At 37.8% G+C, this 17,009-nt stretch overlaps 1 protein-coding gene across 2 annotated transcripts in view; it reads right to left on the bottom strand.

Annotated features, from left to right (window-relative positions):
* The window catches only part of plxna4 (plexin A4), a 478,637-nt gene that overhangs the window by 249,435 nt on the left and 212,193 nt on the right, over positions 1 to 17,009 (bottom strand). The window lies entirely within an intron of this gene.

Raw genomic sequence — 17,009 nt, 5'->3', positions numbered from 1 at the left:
AATATTAAGTAATACTTACTATTCACAAATATAAAGAAACCACTTTTCTGTGTTTTTTTATCATGTACACATCATAAGACGATGTTTACTGTCCATTGGACATGTATTTGTGTATCCAACTCACAAAAGCAGAAACTTCAACGTGATTCAGTATTTAGCTCAGATTACCCTTTTTTAGCTAGTACAGGAGGTAAAGGCAAATCTTACATTAGAAAAGTTGTACTTCTTTAAAATGCTTATATATGTTGTGATTTATATTTTTTGCTTAATTTAAACGTTTTTGTTAAATGTACACAGGATACCAATGTTATTATTTTTTGTTTCATTCGAAAGTAACAATAAAAACAGCTCCCCAAAAGTCTGAATGAAAAAAGAGCAGAAAACAAGAATATGAATCTGTTACTTTACAGTCCCTTTACATCTGTCTGTTATTTTGTTCACGTCCAACTTTTCTAAATATTTGCAGTTTTACAGATGTCGTGTGCATTTTATGTACAGCATATACAATATACAAATAAACATGTTTGTTTAAAGTAAATATCTCACATTATCTATGTTCAAGTCTAATTTACATCCTTCTTTAACATTGCAGTTTATGCATTCTTGAATGCCAGGAGAGTTCCTGACTCTTTTACTTATTTCTGAAGTTCATACCATAAACTAATTCCTTTCACAGTTTGTTCCATTGTTTTGGAATTGATCCTGTGTGTGAAAGTTTTGAAGACTATCTAGTCGAATAGTTTTTATTTGTAAAAAGAAAAGGTTTAGTGTGCTATGTCCATAAAGGTTAAATTGTTTTATCTTTATAAACTTACTAACATTTTAATTACATTTGAATCAAGTTATAGGATTAGTAAGACAACGTGAAACTAACATGTTTTACTAAGACAAAAAATTTAATTGATATTGTAAAATTTACTTCTGTGGTAAACGACTGCCTTAAGATTTACATTTCTGCTGAATTATCAGGGTAAACTGTGTACAGACACGGTATTATGGCGTTAAAAAAATACTATTTTGTATTTCTTCAGGGCCATCACTAGCTTTCTGCTATCGTTATATGTTGTTTGGGATGCCTATTTGCCAAACTATTGCACAATGACTAGGCTAATTGCTAAAAAATGCTATTTAAAACAGACAGTACAGGGAGGTAAACTAAAACATTTTTGTTTTTGTCTTTTTAAAGGAAGATGTTGAAATTATATTTTCCATACAACTAAGATGTATTTGAGTACCATGACCTTCAACAGAACCACAAAAGTTGCTTTGTAAATAATCAGCAGTATCTTTAAAATAGGCAGTAGCTGGAGGTTAAAGGGACTATAAGGAGTTTAAAAATGTTAAAATTAAGTATTTTCCTCCCCTACATGTTCCTCCATGTCCTAATGTGTAGAATGAGCTCAGACCTGTTCACCACAACTGCCTCTAAAATCCTGTACGGTCACTCAAAAATGTGTCACTTCGGCCCGAATTGCCGTCATGCACGGGCTTAATATAGAAGGTGCAGTTACACATATGGCCTGAGGTGGCAGTAGTGAGTATAACATGGCGAACTTGCTTCCAGCCCCTTTAAATAAAAGGCCAAAAGGTCTAACCTAAAAAACGGTTGAGATTCACTACCTTGCATGAGCCACAAGCAAATACTTTTATGACATACAGTACATTGGGCAAAGACAATAATGTGCACTGGGGTCCCTTATAGATCCAAATATCCCGAAGCTACCGGTTATCCCGAAGCTAACTTCCAACTATATAAATTCACTTCACAAAGAATGTTATGTGTTTTTCCTCATAAATCTCTCAACTGCCATAACAATTTACAAATAATCAAAACCAAACACTGTTTGTTCCTTTGAAACTTCACTTATTATTATGAGTAGTCAACCTCTAACAACTTGTTTGTTGTGTCTCCCTACATTTCACTATCTGGTTCCATAAAGTGATTGGACCAAAATAAATCTAAAAACAAAATGAAGAGCGAGACTTTCCACTTCATATAAGATAAAAACTGAATTGATCTCAAATTGGAGAGACTCGCTCTTCATTTTGTTTTTAGATTTATTTTGGTCCAATCACTTTATGGAACCAGATAGTGAAATGTAGGGAGACACAACAAACAAGTTGTTAGAGGTTGACTACTCATAATAATAAGTGAAGTTTCAAAGGAACAAACAGTGTTTGGTTTTGATTATTTGTAAATTGTTATGGCAGTTGAGAGATTTATGAGGAAAAACACATAACATTCTTTGTGAAGTGAATTTATATAGTTGGAAGTTAGCTTCGGGATAACCGGTAGCTTCGGGATATTTGGATCTATAAGGGACCCCAGTGCACATTATTGTCTTTGCCCAATGTACTGTATGTCATAAAAGTATTTGCTTGTGGCTCATGCAAGGTAGTGAATCTCAACCGTTTTTTAGGTTAGACCTTTTGGCCTTTTATTTAAAGGGGCTGGAAGCAAGTTCGCCATGTTATACTCACTACTGCCACCTCAGGCCATATGTGTAACTGCACCTTCTATATTAAGCCCGTGCATGACGGCAATTCGGGCCGAAGTGACACATTTTTGAGTGACCGTACAGGATTTTAGAGGCAGTTGTGGTGAACAGGTCTGAGCTCATTCTACACATTAGGACATGGAGGAACATGTAGGGGAGGAAAATACTTAATTTTAACATTTTTAAACTCCTTATAGTCCCTTTAACCTCCAGCTACTGCCTATTTTAAAGATACTGCTGATTATTTACAAAGCAACTTTTGTGGTTCTGTTGAAGGTCATGGTACTCAAATACATCTTAGTTGTATGGAAAATATAATTTCAACATCTTCCTTTAAAAAGACAAAAACAAAAATGTTTTAGTTTACCTCCCTGTACTGTCTGTTTTAAATAGCATTTTTTAGCAATTAGCCTAGTCATTGTGCAATAGTTTGGCAAATAGGCATCCCAAACAACATATAACGATAGCAGAAAGCTAGTGATGGCCCTGAAGAAATACAAAATAGTATTTTTTTAACGCCATAATACCGTGTCTGTACACAGTTTACCCTGATAATTCAGCAGAAATGTAAATCTTAAGGCAGTCGTTTACCACAGAAGTAAATTTTACAATATCAATTAAATTTTTTGTCTTAGTAAAACATGTTAGTTTCACGTTGTCTTACTAATCCTATAACTTGATTCAAATGTAATTAAAATGTTAGTAAGTTTATAAAGATAAAACAATTTAACCTTTATGGACATAGCACACTAAACCTTTTCTTTTTACAAATAAAAACTATTCGACTAGATAGTCTTCAAAACTTTCACACACAGGATCAATTCCAAAACAATGGAACAAACTGTGAAAGGAATTAGTTTATGGTATGAACTTCAGAAATAAGTAAAAGAGTCAGGAACTCTCCTGGCATTCAAGAATGCATAAACTGCAATGTTAAAGAAGGATGTAAATTAGACTTGAACATAGATAATGTGAGATATTTACTTTAAACAAACATGTTTATTTGTATATTGTATATGCTGTACATAAAATGCACACGACATCTGTAAAACTGCAAATATTTAGAAAAGTTGGACGTGAACAAAATAACAGACAGATGTAAAGGGACTGTAAAGTAACAGATTCATATTCTTGTTTTCTGCTCTTTTTTCATTCAGACTTTTGGGGAGCTGTTTTTATTGTTACTTTCGAATGAAACAAAAAATAATAACATTGGTATCCTGTGTACATTTAACAAAAACGTTTAAATTAAGCAAAAAATATAAATCACAACATATATAAGCATTTTAAAGAAGTACAACTTTTCTAATGTAAGATTTGCCTTTACCTCCTGTACTAGCTAAAAAAGGGTAATCTGAGCTAAATACTGAATCACGTTGAAGTTTCTGCTTTTGTGAGTTGGATACACAAATACATGTCCAATGGACAGTAAACATCGTCTTATGATGTGTACATGATAAAAAAACACAGAAAAGTGGTTTCTTTATATTTGTGAATAGTAAGTATTACTTAATATTCTGACTGTTGTGCAGCTTGATTAATATAGTGCTGTAATGAACCTAACTATACTGTAAATATTCAAATTCCATTTTTTTGTTTTCATTTTACTGTCTAAGTGACACAGACGCCCCCTTGAAGACAAACACATTTATAAATCCAAGAAGGTTTGCCACCTATGCAAAATAAACAAGAGGCAATCAAGGAGTCCATAGTAGAAACACAACCTTCCCATTTTGAGTCATTTTTTAACAATGAATTACACAATCCTAAAATTTTAAATTACGATTACTGTGTAGAAAAATGTTGCCCTTTTGTGATTATTCGTGAAATTAAGGAAGAAAATACAGAGAATTTCTCAAATCCTTTACCGTGTGGCTCACAACAAAGAAACAAGAGATTAATTGATTATAAGTTTATTTAAGAGTTGTTTTAAAAGAAAACCTTTTGAACAATCAGCCTGTTATCATTATGACTTTCATCTTATGTAAAAGAAATAGGTAATAGAATATTATTAGCTGTATCAAATGAAAAACAAACTGGTGTGAATAATCTTTTATAATAAGATATTCACTCTAATTTGTGACTCATGAATTTACTCTAATTACAATATAGTTCTTTTGGGACTCTTCCTCAGGCAACATTATGCAATTATTGTGAAAATGGTTAAGATTTGTTCTCAGTACGTTGGATTATTCAGCTTGCTGCTGACATGTGTTTCGGTCTAGGCTTAACACTGGATTTGGACACTGTGGTTTTGTCTTTTGAGTTTACAACACGCTCATTGCCTTAACAACTGGAAACGGAAAGATCATCTGTCAGGTTATGTAGATTGTGTGCATCGGCAACCATATTTAACCATCGGCAACCATATTTAACTTTAGGACATTTAGTGTAGATTTTCCCTAAACTAATGTTCATACTTTGCTATTTTGTCATCTTTGTTTTTCGAAACCTTTACAATACCATAAACAACTCAATTTGCTAATAGCATTGTCGTTTTTCCCGTATACATTATTTGCCACTTTTGTCTCTCATTCCTTCCCCGTTTTGTCAATCCTTTTTGCTTGAATCAGAAACAGAATCGTTTTTAATGTCATGGTTATGAGCAGGTTCACAACTAGGAATTATTTTTCGTTAGATCGTGCAACTTGAAACATAAAACACATGAACATAGAACATAGAACAACAGTGTGAGTGTATTCACAGATGTGCATGTGAAGTAAGTGTTTGCAGCAAATACGAGTGTGGACAGACCACAGAGTGACATAAAGCAGATTATTGAACAGTTTGACCAAAGTTGACATGTTTATGTCACGTACAAGTACCATTTACAATCCATCCTAATGACGTTTTAACAGCAAAAGGTCCATCATTTTTACTGTTTTTTGTGGCTAGTGCAACTTTGGAGCATTCAATCTGATTAGCAATTCAACATTTGACTCAATTTCTGGAAGATCCACATGACTTAAGCAAACTCACTTTTGTCACTGGTATTGTCTTTTGACTCCCCGGAATAGAAGTCATTACCATCACAACTGGAAAACTGAAAGATCAATTGTCAGGTTAAGTAGATTGTGTTTCTTGAGGTGACATTGTTTGCTAATTGTTTTCTGTCCTTTCAAGTTGAGTTTTGCAGAAGTGATTCTGTGCAGAAACTTGATGTTGATGTTATTGAAAATGCATATGTTTGAACTATTTTATTGTCTTTGTTTGATTTCACATCAACTGGAATGATTGAAAATTTACCAACTCCACTGGTCCCCGTTTGGGCTTGCTGTGATTCAACTGTTGAGAAAGTACTATGGACATCAGGATTGAGCTCAGACAGATCACTGTTTGATAGATTTATCCACTGAAACATTTACATGAAACAGTAAAATGTCCATACCCAAAACATTTAAAGCAAAGTCTCTTTTCCTAAACAAAATTAATCTTCCCATTATGTTGCAGGGTTGTGAACTTGGGACAACAACTTAAATAATGAGATTCAGGTTGTGAACAAAAACGTAGAGTTGGGATTATTAACTTTTACAGATCTGATATTAGATTGGTTCGTGTCTTGTTTTTTGGTTTCACAGTTTCTTAGTCGACACTTTGAGTTTGAAGTTCACCAAATAAGGGATCAGTGATGATTTTTAACTGACACTCAACAAAAATTATATTGTCAGTGAAAGTGCTTCTTGGACGCCACATGCAATATATCTGAACTGTTCTTTCAGTTTGTTTGGCAGCTTTGTGATTATGGTTTTGGTTGACAAATTGAGCTCATTTAGGTGTGGTAGTTGAGTTGTTTTTGTCGTTTGATGAGCAGGTCTGATATTTCATTTTGCTTTTAAAGAAAAATATACCAGTAAACTGTGATCTCTGTCAAATTTTGGTGGTGAAGGTCTGCTGCATTGATCGCAGGTTGGATGTTTGGAGTGCTTTCTTTGGTTTGTGTACTTTCCATTATGTTAAGAGTGGTTGCAGTTTGCGTGACTTTTGGTTTGGGTTGGAGTTGTAGTCTTTGTCAGTCTTTGACATGCAAAAGCTTTGCTTTGATCCATAGTTCCTTCTTTTTTCAGAATCAGATAGAACCTTGAGCAAACTCCTTATCACCGGGCAGGTGGCGAGGGGGGTGAGGATCATGCGCATACTGTATGTTAATGTCAGGTGTCAGCCTTGTCTAGACACCTAGGTGGTCAGGACTCTTCAGCTGGTTCAAACGGTAAACAAAACCGTTTTTATTTTTATGTTGTTTTTGTTTACAGAACCCCGTATTTACGCCCGCACACATTTCACTAAAATAAAAAAACTAAATGTTATAATTATTGTAAAAGCCATTATGTCCCCATTCTCAACACAAAAGGAACACAGTTTGAAGCAAAATACAATATAACTTATAAAAACAACCAAAGTGCAGCATACTTTGAAAAAAGTTCTTACATCAGCATGTTTGTGCGATTAAAAGTTAGAAACAATAGCACCCTAACAGAAATAAAACGTTGGATATTAAGCATAGCTGTTTAATGTTACTTAAAAGTAAACTTTTAAAAACGGGTTTTTATTTACAGACAGATTAAAATCACTTCAGATCTATGTTGGGACATGATCCCTCTGAAGAGGCTTCAAACAACAGATTTCTTGACCCCTAGCTTTAGCAACGTGAGCCACATGCATATTCATCAGCTAAGCAAGTTAAGTAGTCTGAGAAGGCAGACACTGCATCACTACAGCCATGCCAAAACAATGCATGTATCTAGGAGTTACCATTGATGGTAAACTTGAATGGAAATCGCATATAAGTATATATATATATATAAGTAACGCCGACTGTAACAAGTTAATTTCTCCTTTGTGAGATCAATAAAGGTTTATCTTATCTTATCTTAAAAAACAAAATTAGAAAAAAACATTGCTGTAGTTGGCAAATTGAAAACTGTACTCGATAAAAAATCTCTTCTATTACTGTATAACTCATACTTCCTTACCCAAATGATGGCCTGGAAATATGGGGAAAAATAATAAATCCAATACTCATCCTATTTTCGTACTCCAAAATAAGCAATAAGAATTATCACTAAAGCAGATTTCTATGCACCAACGAGCCCTATCTTTGTAGAGCTGAGCCTACTGAAATTCCATGATCTTGTTGATCTAAATACATTAGTAATAGTGTACAAAGCATAATCTTCTCCCCCCTCCCATCCAGGAGCTTTTTAAACACAGGAAAAGTCAGTATAACCTCCGAGGAACTGCTATTTTCAAAAAAGCTAAAAAGAATAAAAAGAGTGGATGTATTTCTGTAAGAGGTGTTAATCTGTGGAAGATCAGTTAAAACTGTCCCAAACAGTCAAAGCTTTCAAAAAGTTGTTTAAAGCTGCTAAAATTCAAGAATATATCAGCTTAGGATGAATAAAGTAAGAAAAAATAAATCAAAAATAATAATGACATGATTTAGTTTCAACTAAATTAAAAATGTATGTATACATATTTGTTGGAATACAGAAATTTATGTTACTAACTCCAGATACATGCTTATTTCTCTTCTGTTTGACACTTGATATTGTTCATTATTAATGTTTGTGTTTTGTTTTTCTCTGGTGGAAGTCTGGGTAAACTGGGTTAGACGTAATAAGTTTTCACTTCAGCCTAAACCCTTTCGGTCGTGTTGTACACAAAGAATTGGAAATGTTTTTACATTTAAAGGAATGAACTACTACTACTGCATTAGCTCAAAGACACCCAAGTCAGACACAAAAACACTGCTCTATCTGTAACGTTAATTCAGTGTTTGTTTTCCTATGGAAAACGGTAAACAAAACCGTTTTATTTTTATGTTGTTTTGTTTACAGAATCCCGTATTTACGCCCGCACACATTTCTCTAAAATAAAATAATGAAAACAACAAAATATATTATTATCACTATTCTTATTAGTATTGTATTATTCCACTAAAGAAACATTACAGAAGTAAAGCTTACAAACTAACAATCAAAATGACTTTGGAATAGCCAAAACTAGTATAACTAAGTTAAGACTAATACAAATGAAACATTGCAGCTTAGCTCTTAAAGCATAGCTGTTTAATGTTACTTAAAAGTAAACTTTTAAAAACAGTTTGTCACACACAACATCGTCAACCAATTGTCGTTACAGCTATTGGGTCACATGCTTTATCATCAGGGGAAGGGTGAGAGGAGGGGGTCTGCTGTGGTGTGAGGTCGTTACAGCTATTGGGTCACATGCTTTTGCATCAGGGGAAGGGTGAGAGGAGGGGGGTCTGCTGTGGTGTCAACCGGTTGCCCATACACCTGCATGCAGGTGCCCCATGCACCTGTAGTGGCGCCATTGTGTCTAGACACCACGTGGGTTAGGGAGGTGTGATTGTTTACACATAATTAGCATAACAAAGAAGAAATTAGCATAACAAAAAAAGCAGTCCCATTATTACTACTGTCATGTTTCCAGTGTTGTGCTTTACTTTGGGCCAGTAATCAGCGGCTTTGGCCCTCGGTCTCACAATAAAGAAAATCGGCCCCTCCACCAAGAAAACCTGCCTACCCCTGTCCTAATGTGTAGAATGAGCCCAGACTTATTCACCACAAACGCCTCCAAAATCCTGCACTGTCACTCAAAAAGGTGCTGATTCGGGTCCGAAGTGCCGTCATGCACGAGCTTAATATAGAAGGTGCAGTTACTAGCATGACCTGAGGTGGCAGTAGTGAGCATAAAATGGCTAACTTGCATCTAGCCCCTTTAAAGCCGTTGTTCCTTCGCATTTTCAAACCAAAAAACACTGAGCTTGTTCATCTGAATAGTTACTTCGAACTTTCAGTATGGGTTTATAAGCACATTTTTGTCAGTGATGTAGCACAGTAGTTCGAGCGCTCCGGTGATAAACTTCAGCTGCACAAGACTCTCGTTAGTTATTACCCCAACAAAAAAATAGGTACACTGCAGAAAGTATTTAACTAGATCTGTATAAACATCTCAATTTGAGCACAATAATCCAAATTTTAGTTGTTTTGACTAGTTTAGAAGTTCTTGGGCATTTGTCCTAGATTATTTCACTTGTTCTGAGATGTTTCTGACTCGTTTCGATACATTTCGTCCTTATTTCAGGTCATTTTCTTTGCCAATGGGGTAAGAAAATTGGTCTTGTCTCATTGGCAATTTTACTTTCTTATTTCAAGCGAGATTTACCCTAGAACTGGTCTGAAATGTCCTCAAACAAGCAAAGTAAACTCGGTCCGATCAGGAATAGTGTCTAAATGAGTGAAAACCGCTTGAAACAAGAAACATTTCCTCAATTCAAGTCATTTAAGCCAATGCTTGATATTTACTTTTTGTAGTGTACAGCAGTTTAGCAGGTTTAGCAATACATAATACTGCTCTTTAAGTGAAATACGCTTCATTCCAGTAAAGGAAAACCACAGACTCACTTCATCACAACATAATAGCCATGTGTCTCTCCCCTCAACCTATTCATACTGTCAGCCGCACAATGGCGATTGTCCAGAACTGTCCGGCTCACTGAAACGTATGGCAGCGCGATAGGAAAGAGGTGCGCGCCAAAAACAGACAGTAAGAGACAGAAGGCGGACTCAATCTATTCCTCAATGTCAATCAATGCCTGGACAAAACCCCCGCGCTCCCCCATTCACCGCTTCGATATACGGCCTGAGGCCAAATGGACCGACACAATGCCGGTGGGCGGGAGTGATTTGACGCTAATCTGGGGGTATTAGGGAGAAAGTGGCACTCCGGACGGCGCGCTGCAGAATGAATGGATGTATAGTGTTACTGTAGTGGCAATTAAGACACAGTGGCAGAAGCTTGTCCAAAGTCGGGCCCTGGGGCGTAATGTGGCACAGAGAGAGTGTTGATGGTCGAATGTGAAGCTAATGGCCGAGGGTTGTAATACATTATACAACATAATATCATGGCTTACACTTTACAAGCCTGTGTCACGACCATATACTGTAGAATTAACAGCTTGATGTTGTAGGTGTTAAGCTTAATGTTGTAGGTTTTTACCTTGATGTTGTAGGTTTTTACCTTGATATTGTAGGTTTTTACCTTGATATTGTAGATGTAAAGCTCGATATTGTAGGTGTTTACCTTGATATTGTAGGTGTGAAGCTCGATATTGTAGGTGTTTACCTTGATATTGTAGGTGTGAAGCTCGATATTGTAGGTGTTTACCTTGATATTGTAGGTGTTTACCTTGATATTGTAGGTGTGAAGCTCGATATTGTAGGTTTTTACCTTGATATTGTAGGTGTTTACCTTGATGTTGTAGGTGTTAAGCTTGATGTTGTATATGTTAACCTTGATGTTGTAGGTGTTAAGCTTGATGTTGTAGGTGTGAAGCTTGATGTTGTAGGTGTGAAGCTTGATGTTGTAGGTGTGAAGCTTGATGTTGTAGGTTTTTACCTTGATATTGTAGGTGTGAAGCTTGATGTTGTTGGTGTGAAGCTTGATGTTGTAGATGTGAGGCTTGATATTGTAGGTTTTTACCTTGATGTTGTAGGTGTGAAGCTTGATGTTGTAGGTTTTTACCTTGATGTTGTAGGTGTGAAGCTTGATGTTGTAGGTTTTTACCTTGATATTGTAGGTGTGAAGCTTGATGTTGTAGGTGTGAAGCTTGATATTGTAGATGTTAACCTTGATGTTGTAGGTGTGAAGCTTGATGTTGTAGGTGTTAAGCTTGATGTTGTATATGTTAACCTTGATGTTGTAGGTGTGAAGCTTGATGTTGTATATGTTAACCTTGATGTTGTAGGTGTGAAGCTTGATGTTGTAGGTGTGAAGCTTGATGTTGTAGGTGTGAAGCTTGATGTTGTAGGTGTGAAGCTTGATGTTGTAGGTGTTAAGCTTGATGTTGTAGGTGTTAAGCTTGATGTTGTAGGTGTGAAGCTTGATGTTGTAGGTGTTAAGCTTGATGTTGTAGGTGTTAAGCTTGATGTTGTAGGTGTGAAGCTTGATGTTGTATCCACAGCTGCCCTCAGGTAGTTTAGTTTATTTGTTTATTTGAGCAATAATAAACATTCTGCTCAAAAGGAGTGGGCCGAAGCAAAGAGCGTATAAGCGCCTACCCCCGAAAATACTATAAAAATTCTCATTTCACAATAATACAAGGAACTTAGTGCAAAAGAACAAAACAACAAAGAAACAACAGCGAGTGTATATAAAAGATTATATACACTCAGTATCCGATCATAGTAGAAAAGACCATTTACAAGATGGCTTTTGCATAAGGCATGGCTGATATATATACACACGACATATATACTGTGTACATTCTTCAAAATTGAGTAATACTGATATGAAACAACAATGAAGCTACAGTCGCATGCACTACAAAAAGAACATCCCTAATCCTGTTAACTACATCGATCTCAACAAATATCCTCTTACTTTGTTTACGTAGTTTGCACAACTCACCATCCGAGCCACCGTCGCTCCATAACATTCCGACATATTTTTAGGTCCCCATTTTTAAAGCCGTACAGTGTAACATTTCCCCCAACATAAAGAATAAATCACAAGTGTTGTTTGTTTTTATACCTCAGAAGCCTGCATTTCCTCCAACCTGACTCGCCACTTTGCCCGGGGGCGGAGCATCACCAGCACGTTTCCATGGTGATGCTGCTTTGACGACGAGGAGCCTCAGATCCTCCTCCGAAAGCCGTATTTCGATAACCTGTTGCTATTTAAGCACTTGGCTCATCATTAGCAGTGCGTTACCGAGCTCTGGCACGAGAATTTTTTGATTTATCGACGTAGCAACACATAACCTGGAGCGCTCAGTGTAGCTTTAATATGTTTCAAGTAAAAAGTTTGAAAACCAATGGGTCAGAAAGTACAGAAATTGAGCTTTTTCCCTGGAATAACGATTTGTAAAATGGGCGCATTTAAACATTTTGCCTGAAATTACACATATTATGAAACTGGAATCCAAATTCGGTTCATTAGTGACACTTAGCCAACCACCCGCTAGTCGTCTTCGCCCGTGCCTTTTTCCTACAAAGGGAAGAGCCAGAGCCAGCCCCGCGGAGAGAGTGTCTTCTGGCTTTACTTTGTTTTATGCAATGCCATATCTTCCTCACAGCGGGATTTTAATTACTGTCTCCGGCTGACGGCTACGCGGGGAAACTGTAAGGTGCTCCGAGGGCGCGAGGCAGGAAAATGCCATTGTTAGCGGGGAATTAACTACACGAGGAAAGCGTTTTGGCAATGTCACAGCTACTGAGGAGTGTGACCTCTGGTGGCGGGGTCTCCCTGCTGCGCTCGTAGGTTTGTTTGTTTATGCTAATGCTCCGCGTGACTCTCGGCAAGGTCGTTCAAACAACTCGTGGACTCCGAACGCTAAGAAGTCTCGTTGCCACTCGTACGCAGGGGCGGACCGGCCATATGTCCGTTCCGGAAGAGCACAGAAGGGCCACCGGCTCTCAAGGGCCACCGGTCCCGCCTCAACCGAGCTTTACCCAAATCTATACAGAAATAATAGCGAGAAAAAGAGGATGAAAAGTCAACAAAAACATGAGAAAAACACGGATGAAAAAAAACTACAAAAACATGAGAAAAACGTGACAAAAATGTGGCTTTCAAATGAGGCGTTACATTGTTGATCTCCAGTCGAGAAGCTTTTAGATTTGGGTAAAGCCCAGTATAGAAAAAAACGTGAATCTAAAAGGAATTCCGTGGAGTATGGTGCACCACAAGGTTCAGTTTTGGGACCATTATTATTTATTATTTATATGAATGATTTTGCTTCTGTTTCTACGACCACCTTTCCCGTTCTTTTTGCTGATGACACCAATCCAAAAAAATAATAATAAAAAGCCGAATTGGGGAAAATGCACTCGTTAATGTTAAGGTAAGAGGTTAAAATATGTATTTGTGGAAGTGCACAATTACGCTAATTTGGGCCAGGCTGGTCAGAGTCCAGGGCTGTTTTTTAGTCCCAGTCCAGCCCCTGCTCGTATGTGCTGAAAACATTAGCAGGAGCAGCATGATTTATCCGAGGAGGCACAGTGGAGACGGCTGGGATTAGGGCTGCTCGATTATTGAAAAAATAATGATCACGATTTGTTTTGTCATAATTGAAATCACGATTATTCAAATAAAAACTATGCTGAATGTTTTCTGTTTTCTGAACAGTCATAAAAGTACAGAAGATTTCAAGTATGGCGTGTTTTTGTCACTTTTTTGTCACTTTTTTGTCACTTTTTGTCACTTTTTTGTCACTTTTTTGTCACTTTTTTGTCACTTTTTTGTCACTTTTTTGTTGTGTTTTCATCTCTTGTTTTTCGGGGTTTTTTATGTTGTTGTTTTTTCATTGCTTTTTTCATCGCTTTGTCGTCACGTTTTCGTCACATTTTGTCACTTTTTTGTTGCTTTTCCAGCACATTTTTGTTTTTGGATGCTTTTCTTTGAAGCTTTTAGATTTGGGTAAAGCCCTGTTTCGCCCGGGGGTGAGGGTAAGGTAAAGTGAGAGGCCAGACCGGTGGCCCTAGAGCCAGTGGCCCTTCTGTGCTCTTCCAGAATACAGGACATATGGCCAGTCCGCCCCTGATCCACACACAGTATTTTCAGAGTAATCCAGTAACATTTTTTTTTACAACAACTACAAACATGTACCAGAAAGTTAAATGTCAAATATACTCAAGACTTAAAGTTACCATGTACAAACAAAGCGTGTCGGACTTTTCCAGGTCACACGTTCACAAGCGAGTTCAGTAAAAGCTCCTTTAATGTGAGTTCTGTCCGCACCCTTCAGCAGCACCTTCCCTTTAACACCTGCAGACTGCGCTGCGGGCGGACCCCTGGCTCACTGACTGACCAGTGTGGCATTAAAGGTAACGCTTCCCCCCCGGCTCGACGTGGCCTACTAATCTAACCTTCTCCTCCTGCTGAGAGACAGAGAAGGAGAGAAATGAGGGGGAGATATGGGAGGGTGAGGGTGGTTGGAGGAGAGGGAGGGACTGACGGTGCTAGACGGGAAAGGGGACGAGTGTCTGGAGGCTTTCTGCTCCTCTCTCCTGGGTCTTCTTCCCCTGTTCCCTCAAGGCCTCAAAGGGTGAATGACAGGTTTCCCCGCTATCACCGTTTTCACTGTGAGCCGCCCCAGAGCGCCGTGTCCAGGCGGGGGGTGCTGCCTCGGCCCTTTTACTCATTTACTTTGGATCGTGAAGTTGATGACTAAAAAGCCACGATCATCTGGTAGAAAGAGAATCGCAAAACAGTCGCAGCTAACGATGGACCTTTCTGTACGCGTCTGCGTCAGTCTCTTCTTCATTGTTTTCCCTCAGGGCTTTCTTTCTCAGGGATTGATTTTACATTTTTGCATTTGTCCTCTCAATATTCTCCTCTCCCTTGTTCACTTTCACATCACACAGACCTGTCAAAGGGGGTCTGTCTGTATAATGTCTCTGTTCTGTGCAGCTCCTCGGTCAGAGGCTCATTAGCCTCACAGCAGGACGGTGGAGGACAGGTAGAGATCTCCTGACACACCTCATTTGGGACAGACTAAAACACTATCTGGTCTGGTTCACAAAATCCTATAGCCACTTCTCCTTCAAACCAATTATTTCCCCACTGTTTTGCTTTTTTTACACATTTCACTGAGGAGATAAGAGCCGCTGTTTCCACCTTTGCGGGCTGGGCCTCAAGGACCACATGGAGACAATGGCATAATTTGAGTGCACATCACCCCCTGTGTGACTATTACTGCTGTAGCCTAGTGGCGGTGCTACAGAGCACTGTGCTCCCCATTATTTTTTGGTGACCGGAGGCCACAGTGTGCCAGCTTAAAGGCTCTGGGAGCCATTAATAAAGTCAACATGCTCCCGCAGTCGTGAGGGCACCAAATCAGCCCATTGTATCGAATCAAGACCGGGCTTTTCAGGCAGCGCAGCAGTGCACGGACTCGGGCTATGGATAGCATTCATTTAGGAGAGCAGCAGGCAAACTGCCTCAGCCGCTTCCATTCTAAAACACTACCTACTGCTATAATCACATAGAGGGTTGGCTCTGGGGGCTACAGACTGTGTGTGTGCAGGCCACATACATGGCAACTACACAGAGGGAAATACAAGGCTGAAAATAACAATGTTCAACTATGAAAACATTTGAGAACAGACAATATCAGAACTCAAACTCCGCTAAAGGTCATGGACAGTAGCAGCAAGTTTTCAGTTTTTATGAATATTTCTATACAAGACATGCAACTGTTTTCTTTGTATCAGTCACAGATACAACTGTCAAAGAAGAGAAAGCAGAAAGGACAGTGAGGTTTTATACTGGCTGTGTGTGTCGGGGGCAGGTGAGTGAATTATAGATGCCGGGCTGAGAGCCTCTGTCTGAGAGCACATCCCCCTGGATCGTGTTACCACAGACTGCCATCAGAGCAGCTCAGGAGACCCAGCACCGCAGACACACCACACAGCCCGTGCTCCAGCTCCCTCTCTGCAACAGGAGGGACACGGCACTCACACGGTGACCTTTCCCCAGCCTCTCGCCCCGGCACTTCATAACAACTGCACGGCATCTTTCAAAGGTGAGGCCATGAAGTGTTATCCTCCAGCTAGACGCTCAATTCATTTGGTGCTTTGGTGCACGGCAGGCCTCTCCAAATTGAAGCTTTGGAGAGACCTGTAGCTTATCCATCCCTTTCAGAAAATAGAGCTGGACGAGTTGAATTAAATGACTGTTTTAACAAAAGTCATATGTATACAGTCACATTTATAAAGGCGAAAGGTGATTGCATTATGAACCTTTTCAAAAATATTGTAAAGTATTATAGTAGTACCATCTTTACACAGCGTCCTAGGTGCACTTTGCCTTAATCCATACAAAAACACATTAACTCTATGGATCACTGGCTGAAGCTGTAGACTCGAATTCATGAATTACCAACGGCCCACCTTCGGACACGAGCAGATTTCTGCGCGTTGGCGATGCTCACTGCCGATTTAGTGATTTATGAGCTCCCGTTCCGAGTTTCTAAATTTCTCAATTTTTTGTCATTTTTTTGTCACATTTTTGTCATTTTTTCGTCAATTTTTTATACATTTTTTGTCATTTTTTTGAAATTTTTTTGTCAATTTTTTATACATTTTTTGTCTTTTTTTTGTCACATTTTTGTCATTTTTTGTCACATTTTTTCATAAATTTTTTGTCATTTTTTCATAAATTTTTTATGCATTTTTTATCAATTTTTTGTCATTGTTTTGTTACATTTTGTCATTTTTGTCAATTTTTTTTGTTATTTTTGGTCCATTTTTTATGCATTTTTTTAATCATTTTTTTGTCACATTTTTGACATTTTTTCGTCATTTTTTTATACATTTTTTGTCATTTTTTTGTCACATTTTTGTCATTTTTTCGTCAATTTTTTATACATTTTTTGTCATTTTTTGTCATTTTTTCGTCAATTTTTCGTAAATTTTTTATACATTTTTGTCATTTTTTTGTCATTTTTTTATAAATTTTTTGTCTTTTTTTTGTCACATTTTTGTCATT

Source organism: Gobius niger, assembly GCF_951799975.1.
Source record: "Gobius niger genome assembly, chromosome: 2".
Classification (NCBI taxonomy): Eukaryota; Metazoa; Chordata; class Actinopteri; order Gobiiformes; family Gobiidae; genus Gobius; species Gobius niger.
Note: the sequence above shows the minus strand (reverse complement) of the source record. Positions and strands in the feature narration are given on the sequence as shown.